Below are 17755 nucleotides of genomic sequence, written 5' to 3'. Positions count from 1 at the left end.
AAGGATCGGGTCCCCCGACACAAACAGAGTAACATAGTGTACGCTGTTCAGTGCCAGGAGGATTGCCAGGATTTATACATCGGGGAAACCAAACAACCTCTGGCTACAACACAGAAGAGCGACCTCGTCAGGCCAGGACTCTGCAGTCTATTTACACCTACAGGCCAGTGGACACTCTTTCAATGATGAGGATGTACACATCCTGGACAGGGAAGAACGCTGGTTTGAGCGCGGAGTCAAGGAGGCCATTTACGTGAAAAGGGAAAGATGCAAATGTCCTGTTTATAAGGTTGGAAACCTGCAGTCAGCTGAGACTGAAGAAGCCACCTGGATGATGATGAAACGTTTCTCCCACTGAAAACATCCAGATGAACAGAATCAACTTTTGGAGATTTGTATTATCCTCTCTGACTTACATCCATCCTTTTGTTACCACGACACTCACACACACACCCACATATGTGTGTGTGTGTGTGAGCGTGTATTTATATCTTTATGGGGACCAAAATGCCCATCCCCATAAGTTTGATGGCATTTTTGAGACTCACACTCACTTAGACTGGTTTTAGTGTCAGGGTTACAGTTAGTTATGGTTAAAGTAAGGGGCTACGCAAAGCATTATGTCAATACGATGTCCCCACTAGGATATGAATACCTGACTGTCTCTGTGTGTGTGTAGAGGATGGATCCTCCAGCAGGGGGCAGCATCTCTCAGCCATCGAGAGTCTGGTATGAGTGTGTGAAGTGTGTGAGGACTTTACAGATCACAGTGATGTGTTGCCAGTTGCAGTAATGTGTTGCCAGTTGCTGTGATGTGTTGCCTGGCTTCACCTTGGACTCTGGCCCTGTCGTTCTGTGAGCACAGACTTTGAGCAAGACTCAGAGAAAAGTTGTCTGATCACACTGAAGTTTATTGTGCTGCAGTTTTAGATGCGAGCTTATGCAACAGCGCAGCGTTATGTAACACAGACTCTGCGGAGCTCACACTGAAGTTCAGGACGAGCTGCAGAGCTGTGAGCAGCAGCAGGTGATGAAACCGCACTCAACGCTCAGGCATGCCCACAATGTCCCCACAATCAAAGATGCTCCAACGACCTTTTGGGTTTTTATATGGAATAAAAATCATCCCTACACTCAGCGAGCACTTCATTAGGAATTAGCATAGCAACCTTCAGCTTCTCTCTTTTAAAAGCACACAAACTGTATATAAATGATGGACATAGGCAAAGATGACATCATCCATGTCCTGCATTAACATTTGGTCGTGTTCTTGGGTTTTTGTTTTAACTAATGAAACTGTTCAGAAAGAAGCACACGGGGGTAAAGAGCCCAGTCATTCAGGAGGAGCTCGGTGTGGAGTCGCTGCTTCTCCACATGGAAAGGAGCCCGAGGAGGTGATTCAGGACGTTCTGGGCAGACCTGAGAGTATGTCTCAGCTGGCTTGGGAACACCTCAGTACTCCAGAAGAAATAGCCTGAGGACCTGGGCAGGAGAGCGATGTGGGCGTATCTATGCTCGCCATTGTGATCCCTGTTATTACCAACTGGGGTTTAAGTTTTGTTGAGCCAGCTAACACAGAGCAGCCTGGCTGTGCTGAACTTCCTTTGTGTGCCCAGCCTCAGGAGTCCAGAACAAACCGTCCACATCACCTCGACCTGTTTGGGTCTCCCTCTCAAAGCTGTTTTATTCTTCCTCATGGAAACGTTTCGGGTCAATTTTTTTTGTAACTAATAAAAGGATCAAATCAGTCTTCTTGTAAAGTCTTCGCTGGATGGCGAGATCAGGTCTGTGACAGCGATGGAAGCAGCAGTTTGCTGGGTTGTTGTTTGCTTGTTTTTATAAAGAAACGTTTGATTAGTTTGATTAAGTGAAAGTTTAAAAAAAGCTTTTCAGGTATGAGCTGGGCGTGGTCATGTGACCTGCAGGTTGACTGTGTGTTTGCATCTGTGCAGATGTTTGTTTATCTGCAGTGTTGGGTAAGTTACTTTAAATTAGTAACTTAGTTACATTACTAGTTACTTCTATCAAAAGTAACTCAGTTACTTCAAGTTACTCGTTACTTTCAGAGTAACTAGTTACTAGGGAAAGTAACTAGTTACTAGGGAAAGTAACTTTGGGTTTACTCAGAATTCTCTTGTTAATGTGTTGCTTCCGTAACTGGATACCCAGCCAGACTGCCAGTCTTCTAGCTTGCTTACTTGCCACAAGTGCACTGTGCCACCTACCAACAGAAAGGAAAAAATAATGTGCACATTTCCACGAGAGAAATCCCACGCCTGGACCGTCGTTGACCGCCGCCATGATTCTAGCCTGCTTTTTACATCCAACACAAAAACTGCAGTCGTGGTGCTTTTGATTGTACTCAGAACTCGGAAATTCTGCCTTCTGAATAGGAAGATGTAGGTAACACCAGACTGCAGATGAGCTGCATACAGAGCTGGACTGGGACAAAAATCGTCCCCAGGCATTTTGACTAGAGACCGCCCGCCATTATAGGAAAAATCATAAAGCCTTTGAATGAAAACAAACACTGTTGTGACAGTGATGTACACTGTTCTGATGGTATATATGTATCAATCTATCAATCGTTTGTTGTAAGACTCAGATAATCATTTTTTTTTTTAAAGCGAGACATTTTAAATGAGAATAATAAAGAAAAGTATTTCCTTGTCCCCCCCTTTCCCTGTTAATGCCCTACCTGGCCCCCTGGCAACACTTTGCTAGACCCGCCCCTGCACAGTTACCAGCTGTCAGCTACTCAGAAAAGGATCCTGGTGTTATTTGTCTCTCAGAAACAGTTCATAATTTCAACTCATTCATGTCACCTAACAGGTAAACCTGTTTCTCCATCACCTGTTCAGCTCTGATGATTCAGTAAGGACATCTCCTGGTTTCATCTGCATGTTTCCCTCTCACCAGATAACCAAACCGATATCATGACCAGCAGCTTTACAGCTGTGGCTCCAGCAAACATCAGCTGATACTAGAAATTAATATTAAATAAATTCTAACAACAGCTGATCAAGCTTAAACGTAGAGTTGGATGTCTTGAGACCGGTCTCGAGACCACTTTTACGTGGTCTTGGTCTCGTCTTGGTCTCGACTGACTTTGGTCTCGGTCTTGGTCTCGGTCTTGCGTTCTCAAATCGACGTAGTGTTCGGGAGATTTGGAGTCAACCATCAGCGGAGCGGGGAGGGCGGGGGGCATACTGGGCTTAAGCCAGGGTCATTTTTTCAGAAGCATGGGGTCTTTTGGAGTGTAATTTATTAGTTAGATGCCTGACTGACAACTGTATAAAACAAAAACAACACACGAAGCGTAGAGCGCACCGTCGTAAATTTCCCCTAATTTTGGTATGATCCGAGCTCAGGCACTGGGCGACTGAGCACAGCACGCATGTGAGCGAGGGGGGAGAAGCTGCTGCCTGCGAGTTTGCTGCAGACAGAGGAGAGCTTAAGTTTGACCAGGTACCAAAGCAAATCATTCGTACTGTACAAATAATGTAAATATGACGGTGTATCACAAAAGATTGATATCAAACTGATCAGTTGGTTGCGTTACTTGCTCTTCGAGTGAATCAACAAATGGATAAATAAAAAGCCGAACAACAATGCTGATTTTTTTAGAGAGTCTTAGCTTACATTTCATATTTTCAGTTGTTACCCTCCACGGCTAAACAAACTCTCTAAATCGGTTTCAATTGTGTACTGATGAACACAACAATGGACATAAGGAGCTTCTTTCAAAGAAAAAACTCAGGTAGATGTTATTTTATATATTATGCTTTGTATGTTGTTCAGTATATTTCTATGCAAAACAAGAGGAATTCCAATACACAGCAGTATATTCACAGATGAAACCAAATATTTACATTTTAGGGAGAAAACATAAAAACTTTTTTTTTTTACTGTTAAACATCAATTTAGAGTAAACTTTTGTTTTAGATAAATAAATGTTGAAATATCTTCTGAATTAGTTAAATGTCAGAATAAAAAGAGGGAGCTGTGTATTTTAATCACTTTCATCAAATTTAGGAGTACATATACACTAAGTTTAGTGTTAATTAATAAGAAAACTCCAGACGATTCCATTCTGAGCTGAAGAAGCTTCTGATAGGTTAGTAGAGTCCATGTGAGTAAATTGGTGGCACAGCTGTGGATGCATATAAGGCAAAACACAGAGTCTGTTTCTTTGAAATGGGGAAATCAAGAAATGTCAACCGAAACACCAGGAAAAGAATCGTGGAGCTCCATAAGTGTGGCTCAATTTTGAATACAAAATACAAAAGTTAACAAATATGTTTTTTATATTTATCAATCTAAAAAAAATAAACATTTAGTCTGATTTGATGTTACAATGTTTGTGTTTTTATCTGAAGAGTATGTAAATATCTGGTTTCAACTGTTTATTTGATGATGTTGGTGTTTGGCTTGATTGTCAGCACAGAGAGGGAGAGAGAGGAACAGAGAGGGAGAGAGAGGGAGAGAGGACAAAACAGAGATGGAACAAGAGCAGGTGAGACACACGTTTGTCAAATGGTTGTTTACCAAAACTCATCAGAACATGTATCTAGTACCTAGTGTAACTTTTTAGATACCATTTGTTACTTTTCAAATTCTATATTCATTAAGCTATGCAGGCTTATGAAGGCTAAATAATTATATAAACTTTTCTGAATCTAAATAGTGTACTTTGGTAGAATTAAAAAATAAGTGTAGTGCAGGTCTATGATGATTTTCAGTGCTACTATCATCTAGTTTTGATTCTGGTTCTGTTTTGGTTAAGTCCTAAGTAGTCCTGATTTTGAACTGTTGTAGTCCTGTTTTAATTCAGGATCAGTTCTGGGTCTGGTTGAATTGCGGTTTAGTCCCTGTGTCTTGATACAGGCCCGACTTTGTTCTGCCTTGCTGCTTAATTAAAAAACTAGTTTAAGGTGTCCTGCATATGTGATATTTATTTTTTTTCCTATATGAAGTCATTTTTTTTTGAACAAAACTCAAAACAGAGCCTAATAATCTTTCCGTCATTTCTACCCTCACTTAATTTCCTTTCGCTGCTCAGCTCTCACACAGTGGCTCAGCTATGCTCCAATTCCTCCATATTGTGGCCAATCACATGCGAGGATATAGGATAATATCATTATGTGAAAAACAGAGAGGGTGATGGACGCGACAGTCAAGTGGAGCGTGCGTCTGTCCTCTCAGTAAGTGAGTGAGACAGTAGACAGCGGTGAGGAGGGCTGTGCGAAAGCAAAAACACATAAATATGCCTGACACCCGTAAACGTAGCAGCATCTGGCTGCAGTTTAAAGACTTTTTTGTCTCGGTCTCGTCTCGACTTGGTCTCGGTCTTGGTCTCGTCTACTTGGTCTCGGTCTTGGTCTCGTCTACTTGGTCTTGGTCTTGGTCTCGTCTACTTGGTCTCGGTCTTGGTCTCGTCTACTTGGTCTTGGTCTTGGTCTTGTCTTGGTCTCGATACCCTCTGGTCTTGGTCTTGTCTTGGTCTCGGATTAAGCGGTCTTGACTACAAGTCTACTTAAACGTGCTGCTGTTGTTTAGTGCGACATCTGCTGGTTTCCTCTTTCTGGCGCAAATAAACAAACATGCGAGAAAAGCTGATCAGCTGATCATTGATCAGTTTCATGATTGAAGTAGCAACAGGAGAGAGAGGGGAGAGAATGAGAGAAGAAGAGGCAGCTGTGCAGCTTCAGCTTTGTGTCTTTTTCATTGTAGCTGAAGTCCGGGACAAACTGTGTTCCTTTTCACCTCAGTACGAAACGCGTAATATTTTCTCTGAATACGAGACGATTCTGTTTTTTAGGGGACGGTTGGCAACTCTAATAATTAACTGTATGAATAAAATAAAGTTCAACATCAGTAACATAGCACCCACCCAGCTGTATAGAAACTCCGTCATGCTAGCTAGCACGTAGTACGGAAAAGTCAGCATAACGAAAATAAACTCCACCTAAACTTGGTTTATATCTGACCCAGATAGACTGCAGGTCATAACTTCTTACCTGAAGTTCACCTGACACTCTCGGACAGGCGGCCGCTTCGGGCAGGGCTGGACTGGGACAAAAAATCGGCCCGGGCATTTTGACTAGAGACCGGCCCACCAGGATAGAGATTCTGGGAACTTGTGGCAAGAGGTACTAGCGCACGCAGGCTTTCAATTGAACTCAGTTACACAGCGATAAAAAGAAACCCAAAAAATGGCAAGAAGCTGTTGTATTATTAACTGCAATAGCCGGTCGCATGACAGCCACGGGAAGCCGACGGGTAAAGAGATCGTTTTTTTTATCGGATTACGTCATTGAAGAGAAATTTTTTAAGCCATGTTTCCGAAGTAAGAGCCGACGGATGGTCTGGATATACCAAATATAACGTCTCAGAACTCTGAGCGTGGTGAAAGTTGGGCAGCACGCTGACGTCTTTTGTCCACTCTGTGTGCTCCTAAGGGTCTGACCCTCTCACTCCTTTGATTTTTTCCTCGTATCTTTTCTTTGCCTTTTCGTCGAGTCTGTCTTTGTACGGACCGGCATTGTTCTCCTTAGTTTTGTACATTCCTTTTTTGTGCGGCAAAGAAAAACCAAGAAGGTATTGGAACCGGAGAATGAACGTTTTGCGGTGCTGCAAATGCTTGCATTTGATGCGGTACTTGGATTGTTTCGCCACGAGTTCCCGGAATGCAATGCGCGAAAGTCACGTGATCTGTCAATCGCTATAGGAAAAACCATAAAGCCTTTGCATGAAAACAACTGCTTTGATGTACACTGCCTTGTTGGTATATATGTATCAATCTAATAAACTTAAACCTACACCATCCTCCCTGTTCTGGATTTTAAACAGTACATAGCAGAAACAAAAAGACTGCTTGGTCGAGTTAACCTCCTGAACTATCTACAACACATGGTAGAAACCTTAAATTAAGACCAAGAACACTAGAGGTGAGACATGATCATTAATTAATATTAAAATTAATAAATGACAGATTTAGTGATATTTTCATAAACACCTCCTTTCCTTTTTTTGTTCTCCATTTTCTTTAGTTCGTCTATAAGATTGCTAAACAAGGGGGAGGGTGCATCCGGCCTCCTCGGCTGTAATTGGTCCAGTAACGAGTAACGAGCAGTGTTGGGACTAACGCGTTATTAAGTAACGCGTTACAGTAACTACGTTATTATTGTGGTAACGAGCACGGTAACTAGTTATTATGCCAAAACCAGGAACGCGTTACTCGTTACTGGGATTTAGATAGGCTCGTTACTCGTTACTTCGTGTGGTGGATATCGCGGAGCTTCCACAGATTCAATAACATTAGCAAGTGGTGGAGGCCAGCAGGTGGATGAAGGAAAAGGGAGGCAAGAGGAGAGACCCGGCGCGCCGCCGGTCCGCGTGTCAGGTGAACTGAACTTCAGGTAAGAAGTTATGACCTGCAGTCTATCGGAGTCAGATATAAACCAAGTTTAGGTGGAGTTTATTTTCGGTATGCTGACATTTTCGTATCTGCGTGCTAGCTAGCATGACGGAGTTTCTATACAGCTGTGTGGGTGCTATGTTACTGATGTTGAACTTTATTTTGTTCATACGGTTAATTATTAGAGTTGCCAACCGTCCCGTAAAAACAGAATCGCCTGGTATTCAGAGAAAATATTACGCGTTTAGTACTGAGGTGAAAAGGAACACAGTTTGTCCCGGACTTCAGCTACAATGAAAAGACACAAAGCTGAAGCTGCACAGCTGCCTCTTCTTCTCTCATTCTCTCTCCCGTTTCTACTTCAATCACGAAACTGATCAATGATCAGCTGATCGGCTTTTCTCTTTTGTTTGTTTATCGCCCACTTTGCGCCAGAAAGAGGAAACCAGCGGATGTCGCGCTAAACAACAGCATGTTTAATATTAATTTCTAGTATCAGCTGATGTTTGCTGGAGCCACAGCTGTAAAGCTGCTGGTCATGATGTCGGTTTGGTTATCTGGTGAGAGGAAACATGAAGATGAAACCAGGAGATGTCCTTACTGAATCATCAGAGCTGAACAGGTGATGGAGAAACAGGTTTACCTTTTAGGTGACATGAATGAGTTGAAGGAAGTTATGAACTGTTTCTGAGAGACAAATAACACCAGGATCCTTTTCTAAGTAGCTGACAGCTGGTAACTGTGCAGGGCGGGTCTAGCAAAGTGTTGCCAGGGGCCAGGTAGGGCATTAACAGGGAAAGGGGGCACAAAGAAATACTTTTCTTTATTATTCTCATTTAAAATGTCTCGCTTTTAATAAATAATTATCTGAGTCTTACAACAAACGATTGATAGATTGATACATATATACCATCAGAACAGTGTACATCACTGTCACAACAGTGTTTGTTTTCATTCAAAGGCTTTATGATTTTTCCTATAATGGTGGGCGGTCTCTAGTCAAAATGCCCGGGATGATTGTTTTGTCCCAGTCCAGCTCTGTATGCAGCTCATCTGCAGTCTGGTGTTACCTACATCTTCCTATTCAGAAGGCAGAATTTCCAAGTTCTGAGTACAATCAAAAGCACCACGACTGCAGTTTTTGTGTTGGATGTAAAAAGCAGGCTAGAATCATGTCAACGACGGTCCAGGCGTGGGATTTCTCTCGTGGAAATGTGCACATTATTTTTTCCTTTCTATTGGTAGGTGGCACAGTGCACTTGTGGCAAGTAAGCAAGCTAGAAGACTGGCAATCTGGCTGGGTATCCAGTTACGGAAGCAACACATTAACAAGAGAATTCTGAGTAAACCCAAAGTTACTTTCCCTAGTAACTAGTTACTCTGAAAGTAACGAGTAACTTGAAGTAACTGAGTTACTTTTTTAGAGAAGTAACTAGTAATGTAACTAAGTTACTAATTTAAAGTAACTTACCCAACACTGGTAACGAGCCTATCTAAATCCCAGTAACGAGTAACGCGTTCCTGGTTTTGGCATAATAACTAGTTACCGTGCTCGTTACCACAATAATAACGTAGTTACTGTAACGCGTTACTTAATAACGCGTTAGTCCCAACACTGTTTATCTGTGTTTATCAAAGTGAAGCGCTGCGTACCTGCAGCAGCTCTCCTCCGCTCACGGCGGCTGAATCTGAACCATTGCTGTGATTGGTTCATCGCCCGCCTCGCTCCATGTGAGCGCAGATACGGCGTGAGACGGGATGCTTCACTCGGTTTATTGAACACAGGCACTTTCATGTGTGCCGTCAGGGCTTCAGCGGTGGAGATGCCTCGCTGACAACGGCTGACACTTTTTCATTATTATTTCATATCTGATGTCTTTCCAGAAAAAACAGGAGTTCTGTACTCTGTACTTTTCCTCATCTCAACAACAAATCTCATGTGTGGTCACTGCTTGACTTTTGTTTCTTTAACAGCTCTAAAACTGGACTCCATACAGACCCCAATACTCAATACAGAATAATTTGCTGCTTTTTCCTGATTGCTTCCCCTTTATTATCAATCAATCAATCAATCAATCAATCAATCAATCAATCAATCAATCAATCAATCAATCTTTATTTATAAAGCACTTTTCATACAAAAAAAAAATGTAGCACAAAGTGCTTTACATGGTTAAAAGCAGCCCACCCCACCCCACCCTCCCACTCACTCCCCACACTCTCGTTAACATAAAAGATCATGAATACACACATTCCCCCCCACACACACACACACACTTAAAGAATAATATTAAGCTGGGTACGTATTAGCCAGGTGAGGAAACACTATCACAGGGAGCCGTCTGCACCGGGAGCCGGTGACAGACCGCAGCCTCCAGGCTGGGCACGCAGCAAGAGGGAGGCAAAGAAGCCCCCCAGCCAGGCTGAGAGGACCCACAGAGCCCCAGCAGCCACGGTCGATCACAGCCCCGGTGCAGAGAGCCCCCTCTGAGGAAACACTGGAGATATGACCTAATAAGAATATATACAGGATAAAGAGATAAAAAAAATAAGAACGGGATACAATATAAATATAAATAGAGTGTTACAGATTCAAAATATTGGGGATGGATACAGGAGGAAAACCAGAATAACAACACTGGTCTGGCCGGGTCAAGTCAAACGATGATTTTAATGCACACGTGTGGGAGATGAACACTGTACGCAGACAGCACCAGATCTCTCACTGAAAACCACACAACAATAGTTTTTATGAACATCAGGGTATTGGAACGCCCCCTCATGCGTAAAGTAGGTACAATACAATCAATGTTGACAACTTGTAACACATTAAAAGAACATCTTCTTCTTCCCGAGGCCAGATCCTTCCCAGTAATCTTCTAACTCTGCTTATCCCCTGGAACAAACCGTCTTTTCTGCAAACATAATCAAACAGCTACAAGGCTTTGCAGATTGTTATTTAAATATTTGAACTCTCACCTACACATGAGTTTAACTGCTGCTTGTGTGTGTGTGTGTGTGCCTCGACCTCAGCATTCACTCTGTCTATAAGGACAGAGGCCAACTCTGCATGTGTGCAATAACCTAACTGAAACATACATGTAATATGTTGAATAAATGTTCTCATCAAATGCCACTACTCAAAGCTTAATAAAAGAATATAAATGAATAAAGGATAATAATAAATCACATAGCATATGTGTTTTGTAAGCGTGTTCTTTCCATAGCTCAAAGTCCTTAACACAATAGATTGTTCAAACCTGATTTTTGTTTCTAAGAAAAATGAGAGCCACATATGAGGATATTTGTTTTACATTTTGATAAAACAGAGGCAGTATAATGTCCTGGTAAGTGGATATCAGGCGCTTGTAGAGCAAAATTTAGTATTTTGCTCGAGACAACCCAAAATGTGATGTCCACATGTGTGGACGCCAGGTCCTAGGAGGATAATGTTTGCTTAAAGAAATTTTTAACATATTTAAATGATGCCTTCTCTGTGCAGTTAATGAATAGTGAAATAAAAAGTGTCATATAGGCTTTTACAAGTCAACAAGTGCAAAAAAAAAAAATAACTTAAAAACCTCTGGAATTAAATAATGTTACAAAAATAATGCCTCATCTGTATAAGAAAAAATGACCAGTGAGGTATTGTGCAATGGTTTCTGCTGTCTCATTTGGCGTTTCTAACCTCAGTTAATTTTGTTTGCACGCCACCATTCTTCCAGTCAAAGTATGATTGGGAATATTTTCTGTTCCATGGTTACTTAAGTCTGAGAAATGCCACAGTACTGAATTTCATTAAGAGCTTCAAGAAGGACTTCCACTGAGTGTAGCACTACCACACCATTGACAATAGCTTCAGTCTTGGTGCGGGCACTGCTGAACTTTTTTTTTTTGAGCTGTGTTAAAGTCTGGAAATACTTTTCTTTTTTTTCTAGAAACACACTAGTGCAATCCATGGATCTGTAGCTATTGGGATGCTTCATAGTATGAAATGCCAGTGCACCTTCTGCTGCAGATACAACAGCATCCTCGTTTTTCCCAGGTGTAAAAAAGAACTGAGATGAATTTTCACCTTTTTATGTTTTTCTGTGTCCTTGTGAGCAAGAAGATCTCTGGCACCTTTGTTACACACACAAAAGTGTGTGCCAGCTCTGCACACAGTGCACTCCGCCTCCCATTTATTCTGACCGGGATGGTACAAGGGAAATTTCTTTTGCGGTTTGTCTGAAAAGATGCACTTGCGCTTTGGCATCTTTTCAGCGTGCCGTTGCGCGCGCTGTCCCGTCTGTGAGCGCTGAACAACCACTTACAACGCAGCAGTTCGGAGATGACGTTGCACATATGTGTCCTCTGTAGGCCTATAGGAAAACCCGGACATTTTCATCCATCTCGAAAATCCCCCCGGACAGAACGTGAAAAGTGGACATGTCCGGGGAAAAGAGGACGGTTGGTCACCCTATTAAAAATGGATGTTAGAGGAACCTACAGGTGGCTGTTAGCTGCTAGCTGTCTTTGCGGACAGCTAGCAGCTAACAGCTAGCAAAACTAGTTAGCATCAGTAGTAACTTGTTGAAACTTCAAAATGCAGAACCCAGAAACCTCTGGGTCAAGTCACCATGGCGACATATATCTTTTATAAAGATCTCTACTGAAGGCCCAAAGTTTAAAGAAGTCGACAAGTCAGATCTATAATTTAACATCCAGCTCTGCGGCGGCTGAGTTGGGAGTAAGCCCGGCACCGGGCAGGATGTGGAAACTTCAGAGACTGGAGGCTGGTTGGTGTCAGTGTGAAAACAGAACACGTTTCATCAAATCTACACCTGCAGGCTAAAGAATGCTCATCCAAATATTTATCTGTCTTGGAAAGATACCTGTAAATGATTTATATTTCTAGGTATTTAGCCCCATCGGTGGAAAAATGACTTTGCTAATTTTTAATGGAGGCCTTCTTCAGTAAGAGGCTGGAACAAATAAATGGCTCCGTATCATCAAGATGCCATCAAAGGGACCAAAAACATTCAGATAAATCTATTTATTGACTCATTTACATAAACTGGCATGTTTGGAGTTTACCTTCATATTTCATTTAAAATTTAATAATTTTTTATTTATAGCTATCTTATTTGTGATTTTCACAAAACCAAACATGTATATTTATGTTTTATATTTTTGATGCATTTGATGGATTATTTTTTCCTTTATTATTCATGACTTTGGCAGCATCTGCCTGTCACAGCGTGAACCCTGCCGCTCTGATCAGCTGATGGATTTTGAGGGTTTTTCAGTCCACGGGCTGATGCGCAGCACACCTGAACGGTCTCACCTGTTTGCAGATCCTGACCTTCAGTCCGGAGCGTCCATGGGCCTCCTGCTGCCAGGAAACCAGATCCCGAGCGTTTAGTGAGACAGGATCAGTTCGTGCGGTGCGAACGGGGCCAACTAAACGGTCTATTTCTGTTTAATCCTGACTTCCTGTTTGGCTCCACCACCGTTGTAAGCGATGCTGCCGGAAAAATCTGCTGCTGCTGGACGAGCGGGGAGCAGGACGGCTCGGATCCCCCGTACACCTGCAGGATTTGGCTCCGATGTGGAAACAGGGATCAGGAATATTTATACACGCTTACATAACCAGCCTCGCCATTCAACATCCAGATCAGTGTTTCTGTACCACTATCTCACACACACGCCTCCCCCATCACCTCCCCCTCTGCAGAGGAGATACCAGTGCTCTTAGAAACTCCCCTGGTTGCCTAGCAACTGGTCCTGAGGATTGCCAAAGAGACAGAGATCATTCGTCTGTTATGAGTGGGTAATATGATATTGTGTAAGTGGGGGTGTGAGCTTTCACGTCCATGTTTGTGAGGACCGACTGAAGTTTTTTTGGAACCAAGCACGTTTGAGGGCTCAGCTGTGACGAGTCGGGACGCCGTCCACGTCTGCCCTCGACCATCACACGTCGACACGACTGTTCTGCATGTATGTAAGCAAATCAGACATTTCATGGAGTTTCTGTAAAGTGGGGACATGTTTTGTGTATTGGGGACAAACGTTTATCAAATATTTAACCATTAAGGGAAATATTCATGAAATAAACTGAAACGTGACCAAGTAAAGTAAATTTCCTTTGATGAAATCTGATTATTTTTACATTATGTTTATATAAATGTATCTGTTTGAGTGTATAAAGCCTGTTAAGTAAACTTCCAGCTTCGTTACAATTTCATCTTCTTTTCTGCCACATAGAGACAAACAGGAACATTTAGGTCGAGGCCGAGTACTAAAGTTTTAGTCCTGGTCACTAATCTGGCCTCCATGTTTGTGGACAGCAGGTTAACAGCGGTTTAAGGTCAGAGAGGTCGGCCTAAAGCACAAAAATCTATAAACCTTTGTCATACAGTGAGATGAAAACAAAACACATCGACCGCCGAGGAGTCCGTCTTCGCATCATAACGAGTCTCATATCGAGGCTGACGGAGATAACCACGCTTTCGGACGTGATGGAGGCTCAGGCGGTGACGAGGACGCGGAGAGCTGAATGAAATCAGCCCAGATCGAACTTCCTGCTGCTGATGGTATCTGCTGTGTGAGCTGCTGGTTTTATTACAGGGAACAGCGGGCGCGAGGGAAAGGTCGCCCTGCAGACATTGTTTTCTCGTTCCCGGCGGCCTGTGGGTCAACAAATATCGACTGGGCCGCTTCCTGTTATACGACTGAAACCGTGTTCAGGAGAGAGGACGCGAGCAGGCGGGCAGAGGGAGGTGAACACAAATGAACGTTAATGTTACAGTTTGGCTACAACGAACACGTGACATACGTGAACTGTCTGCAGAGTTTATCTCCTGTTGGTTACAGCTGCAGCACATTCAGCACGAAGCTGTGAGGCAGCCGCCGGTGCAAAAGGAGGGAAGGAAGTAAAAGAAAAGAAAGAAAGGAGGAAGTAAAGGAAACTATGAAAGGAAAAGGAAAGGTAAATGAAGAAAAGATGGAAGGAAGGAGGCGAAGAATGGAGAATGAATAAAAAAAGAACAAAGAGAAAAGGAAAAAAGGAAAAGCAGCAAACGAAGGAATCTAAGGATTGAAAAGGAAAAGGCGGGATGGAGGAGAGGAAGGAAGGAAGGAAGGAAGGGATGTATTCCTCAACCAGTTGTCAAATATGTAGGTTTTATTTCAAAAATAAAAACATTGTTATGACCTGTTTTTGTTTGCACCACCTACACGCTGCTATCACACCTGATGTAGCTGCTGTCAGGGATTAGAGTGGAGGTGTGCAGTGCTGCATGCACTAGCTGCTACACGTAGATGCAGCGTTACAGGAGGCGATGAAGTGTGGTGGTGGTGGTGGTGGTGGTGGTGGTGGGGGATAACCATTTACAAAATCATCAAGCAAGAACAGAATCTCCTCCACTGCGGGGGTTAGTGTCTTGCCCCCATCTCCCGGTAGTGGCAGACTCATCAGCAGATGAGAAACAGGTGAGCTTGATTGCTTCAGGTGTGCTGAAGAGGAGGCAGGCTAAGGTGTGGTTCGAAGCACAAACACAAACACAGCTCTCTCTCCAAATATGGTTGGTCAATCAAACATGGCGGTTGAGTCCAAACCCATGGGAATGTTCTGTTTGTGGTGACAACAGAAATTAAGGAGTAACTAGTACTGATCCTTGGGGACCACCACAAATAAAAGAACAGATGAGAGGGAAACCAAGCAGTCCTTAGCAGAGCTGCATCTCTGCAGATGACCACTGAGGACTTTGAGTGTCTGTGCTGTTAACGGTAGATTCACTTTCAGAGGACGCGTCCGAGCTCGCCGGTCATCCGAGACCCTCGTTTTGTTCAGGGCTGTAACTTTTCAGGCTGAAGAAGCTTTTCTGTTCTCCTCATCTGTGGAAAAAGCTTCCTAAATATCTGCCAGAACCCTTTAATCCCAGCTACGATCATTTATTTACATCTGATTTACACAGTTTAATATTCAGTTTCATCTGCTGAAAAAGTAAAATCAGTTTCTCTTCACAGCTTTTGACAAGAACATCTAAGTACTCTCATGTGACACCGTTGCTTATACAGCTGCACTGGCTCCCCGTTGAATTCAGAGTCCATTTTAAGATACTGGTTCTGACATTTAAAGCTCTTCAAGGACAAGCACCAGCCTACATCATTGAACTTTTACAGCCCTATGTCCCTAGTAGGTCCCTGAGGTCTTGTGATCAGGGCCTACTTGTTATTCAGCATACTAGGCTGAAAACCAAGGGTGATAGAGCTTTTGCCACTGTGGCCGCCAGACTGTGGAACTCTCTTCCTCAGAACTTAAGATCTGCAGACTCATTGACTACTTTTAAAAAACAGCTAAAAACACATCTTTTTAGAATTGCATTTTGTTAACTTTGGACTGTTTTTGTTTTATACCTTGTGAAGCACTTTGTGATCTTTTATCTAGAAATGTGCTATATAAATAAAATTTTACTTACTTACTTACTTACTTTTAATTTACCCGCTACTGCTGCTTCAAAATAATCAGGTTTAAACCTGTTTCTACTTCCAGTAATCTTGTTGTCTTCTCTGTATCTTTTACGTCTATTTGTTTTCCTCGGATTCTTCTCATTTTCACTTTTAATGATTTGCTGTTTTTAAAAAAGTGCTTTGAAATGTCTTTCTGTATAAAATGTGTTAAATAATCTCACTGTGGCCTGCAGTGGTAACAGATGACCACAGCAAAGGCCTGAGCGTCTGGGTCACGTCATTTTTAACTTCAGTTATAAATATCTGACACTGTAATATAAATATTTGTTAAAGAAAAGGAAAAGCATCATGAAGGGTAAACAGAGGTTATTCTGACTAAAGTGTTCCCGCCCTGAGATTGGAGCAGCAGTCGATGTGAGTCTGCAGTTAATATCTTCCACAGTGTGGCCTGCAGGTCTTTACAGAAGTCATTACGGCTGCTAATAATAAGATGTTATGAAATGTTAAGTTCACCGCGCAGCGACTCCCCACGAAAGCAATGAGCTGACTTTGGTCTTAGTGGAACACGACGATCCCCGAGCGTCAAAGGCTCACAAACACACACTGACACCCGCTGACTTGTGCATAACGATGATGACGATGATTAGAGCAAGAGAGGATGCTTCGCTTGTTCTCTACAGGAAAAAAGCTCCGCTTGAAGATTTGTATGAGTACGAGCAGCTCTGACCGCGGCACAGACTTCACACGCTTCACGAGAACCGGGCAAAAAACGCACAAACTCTTTTTCATGTGCCAAACACTCGGCGTCGTCAGTGCTAGAAAATTAGACTTTAACTGTTTGAAAGATGAATTTAAACTCAAAGGATGTTCATGCTTCGAGTGTTTGTTCTGGTCCCGCCTTCAGAGCGCAGCGTTCTCAGCTCCAGATCGTTTACTCTGCTCTGAATCCTTTGACGAGTTTGTTTGACGACTTTTTTCTGTGATTTAGTTTCTTGTCCACAAAGAAAGCTCAAAGCTAACTGCAAGTGAACCACAATGGAGCACTACAAACACTCAGTGGGCTGAGGTCACACAGACTGAGCGTATGGGGTTAAAAGGGAGTTTTTCCTTCCCACTGTCGCCAAGCGTGTGCTCATGTGATTGTCGGTGTTTCTCTGCAGCAAGTTTACAAGCGTCGGGAGATTTGGGGTGGGGAGGGGGGTCGACCCAAACATTGACAGTACTGACACTAGCACAAGTATTGGTGTTGAATCGATACTAGCACGATGGGAACGATATTTTAGTTTCACTGTGTTGCTTATCAGAAAGAAGCTCCTCCCCCTGACTGCAGGTAGGCTGCAGCGAGTGACAGCGAGCAGCTTCACATGGAGATATTTGATGGCGTACATGAAGCAAAACTCGACTGTGACAAGACTCATACCTGCAGCTCAGAGGTCGGAGGTCACAGGCAGTTCTTTCAGAGAGGTAAAGAATATCCAGGTAACAGATGACGATAACAGCGATCCTTCAGTAAATCTTATTGGTCATCATGTTGGTTCTTCAGCAGATTATATTCAGACAGTCCAATACTACATTCAGCCCTCTGACACCAGTGTGTCATTTTATTAGAGCTGAAATCCTAACCTGTGAATATAAAAACCCTTCTGTGTTAACTGTCAGGTCCATTTTGATTTAGACAGCAGAAGCTGACCTACACGTCTCTCATGCAGACTCATTTAAATTTCAGGACTCCAAAAGGTTTAAAACACGTGAAAACCTGCGAGAAGTGTATTTGTAACAGTGAAGAACAACAATCACATCATTCAGTGATCATTAACATGTATGCAGATTTAGTATACTGATGGTGATTCACCTCAAATTATGACGCGCTGCTCTCCCCTG

This window comes from Oreochromis aureus, linkage group 4 (genome assembly GCF_013358895.1).
Source record: "Oreochromis aureus strain Israel breed Guangdong linkage group 4, ZZ_aureus, whole genome shotgun sequence".
Classification (NCBI taxonomy): domain Eukaryota; kingdom Metazoa; phylum Chordata; class Actinopteri; order Cichliformes; family Cichlidae; genus Oreochromis; species Oreochromis aureus.
This window is presented reverse-complemented; position numbering follows the sequence as displayed.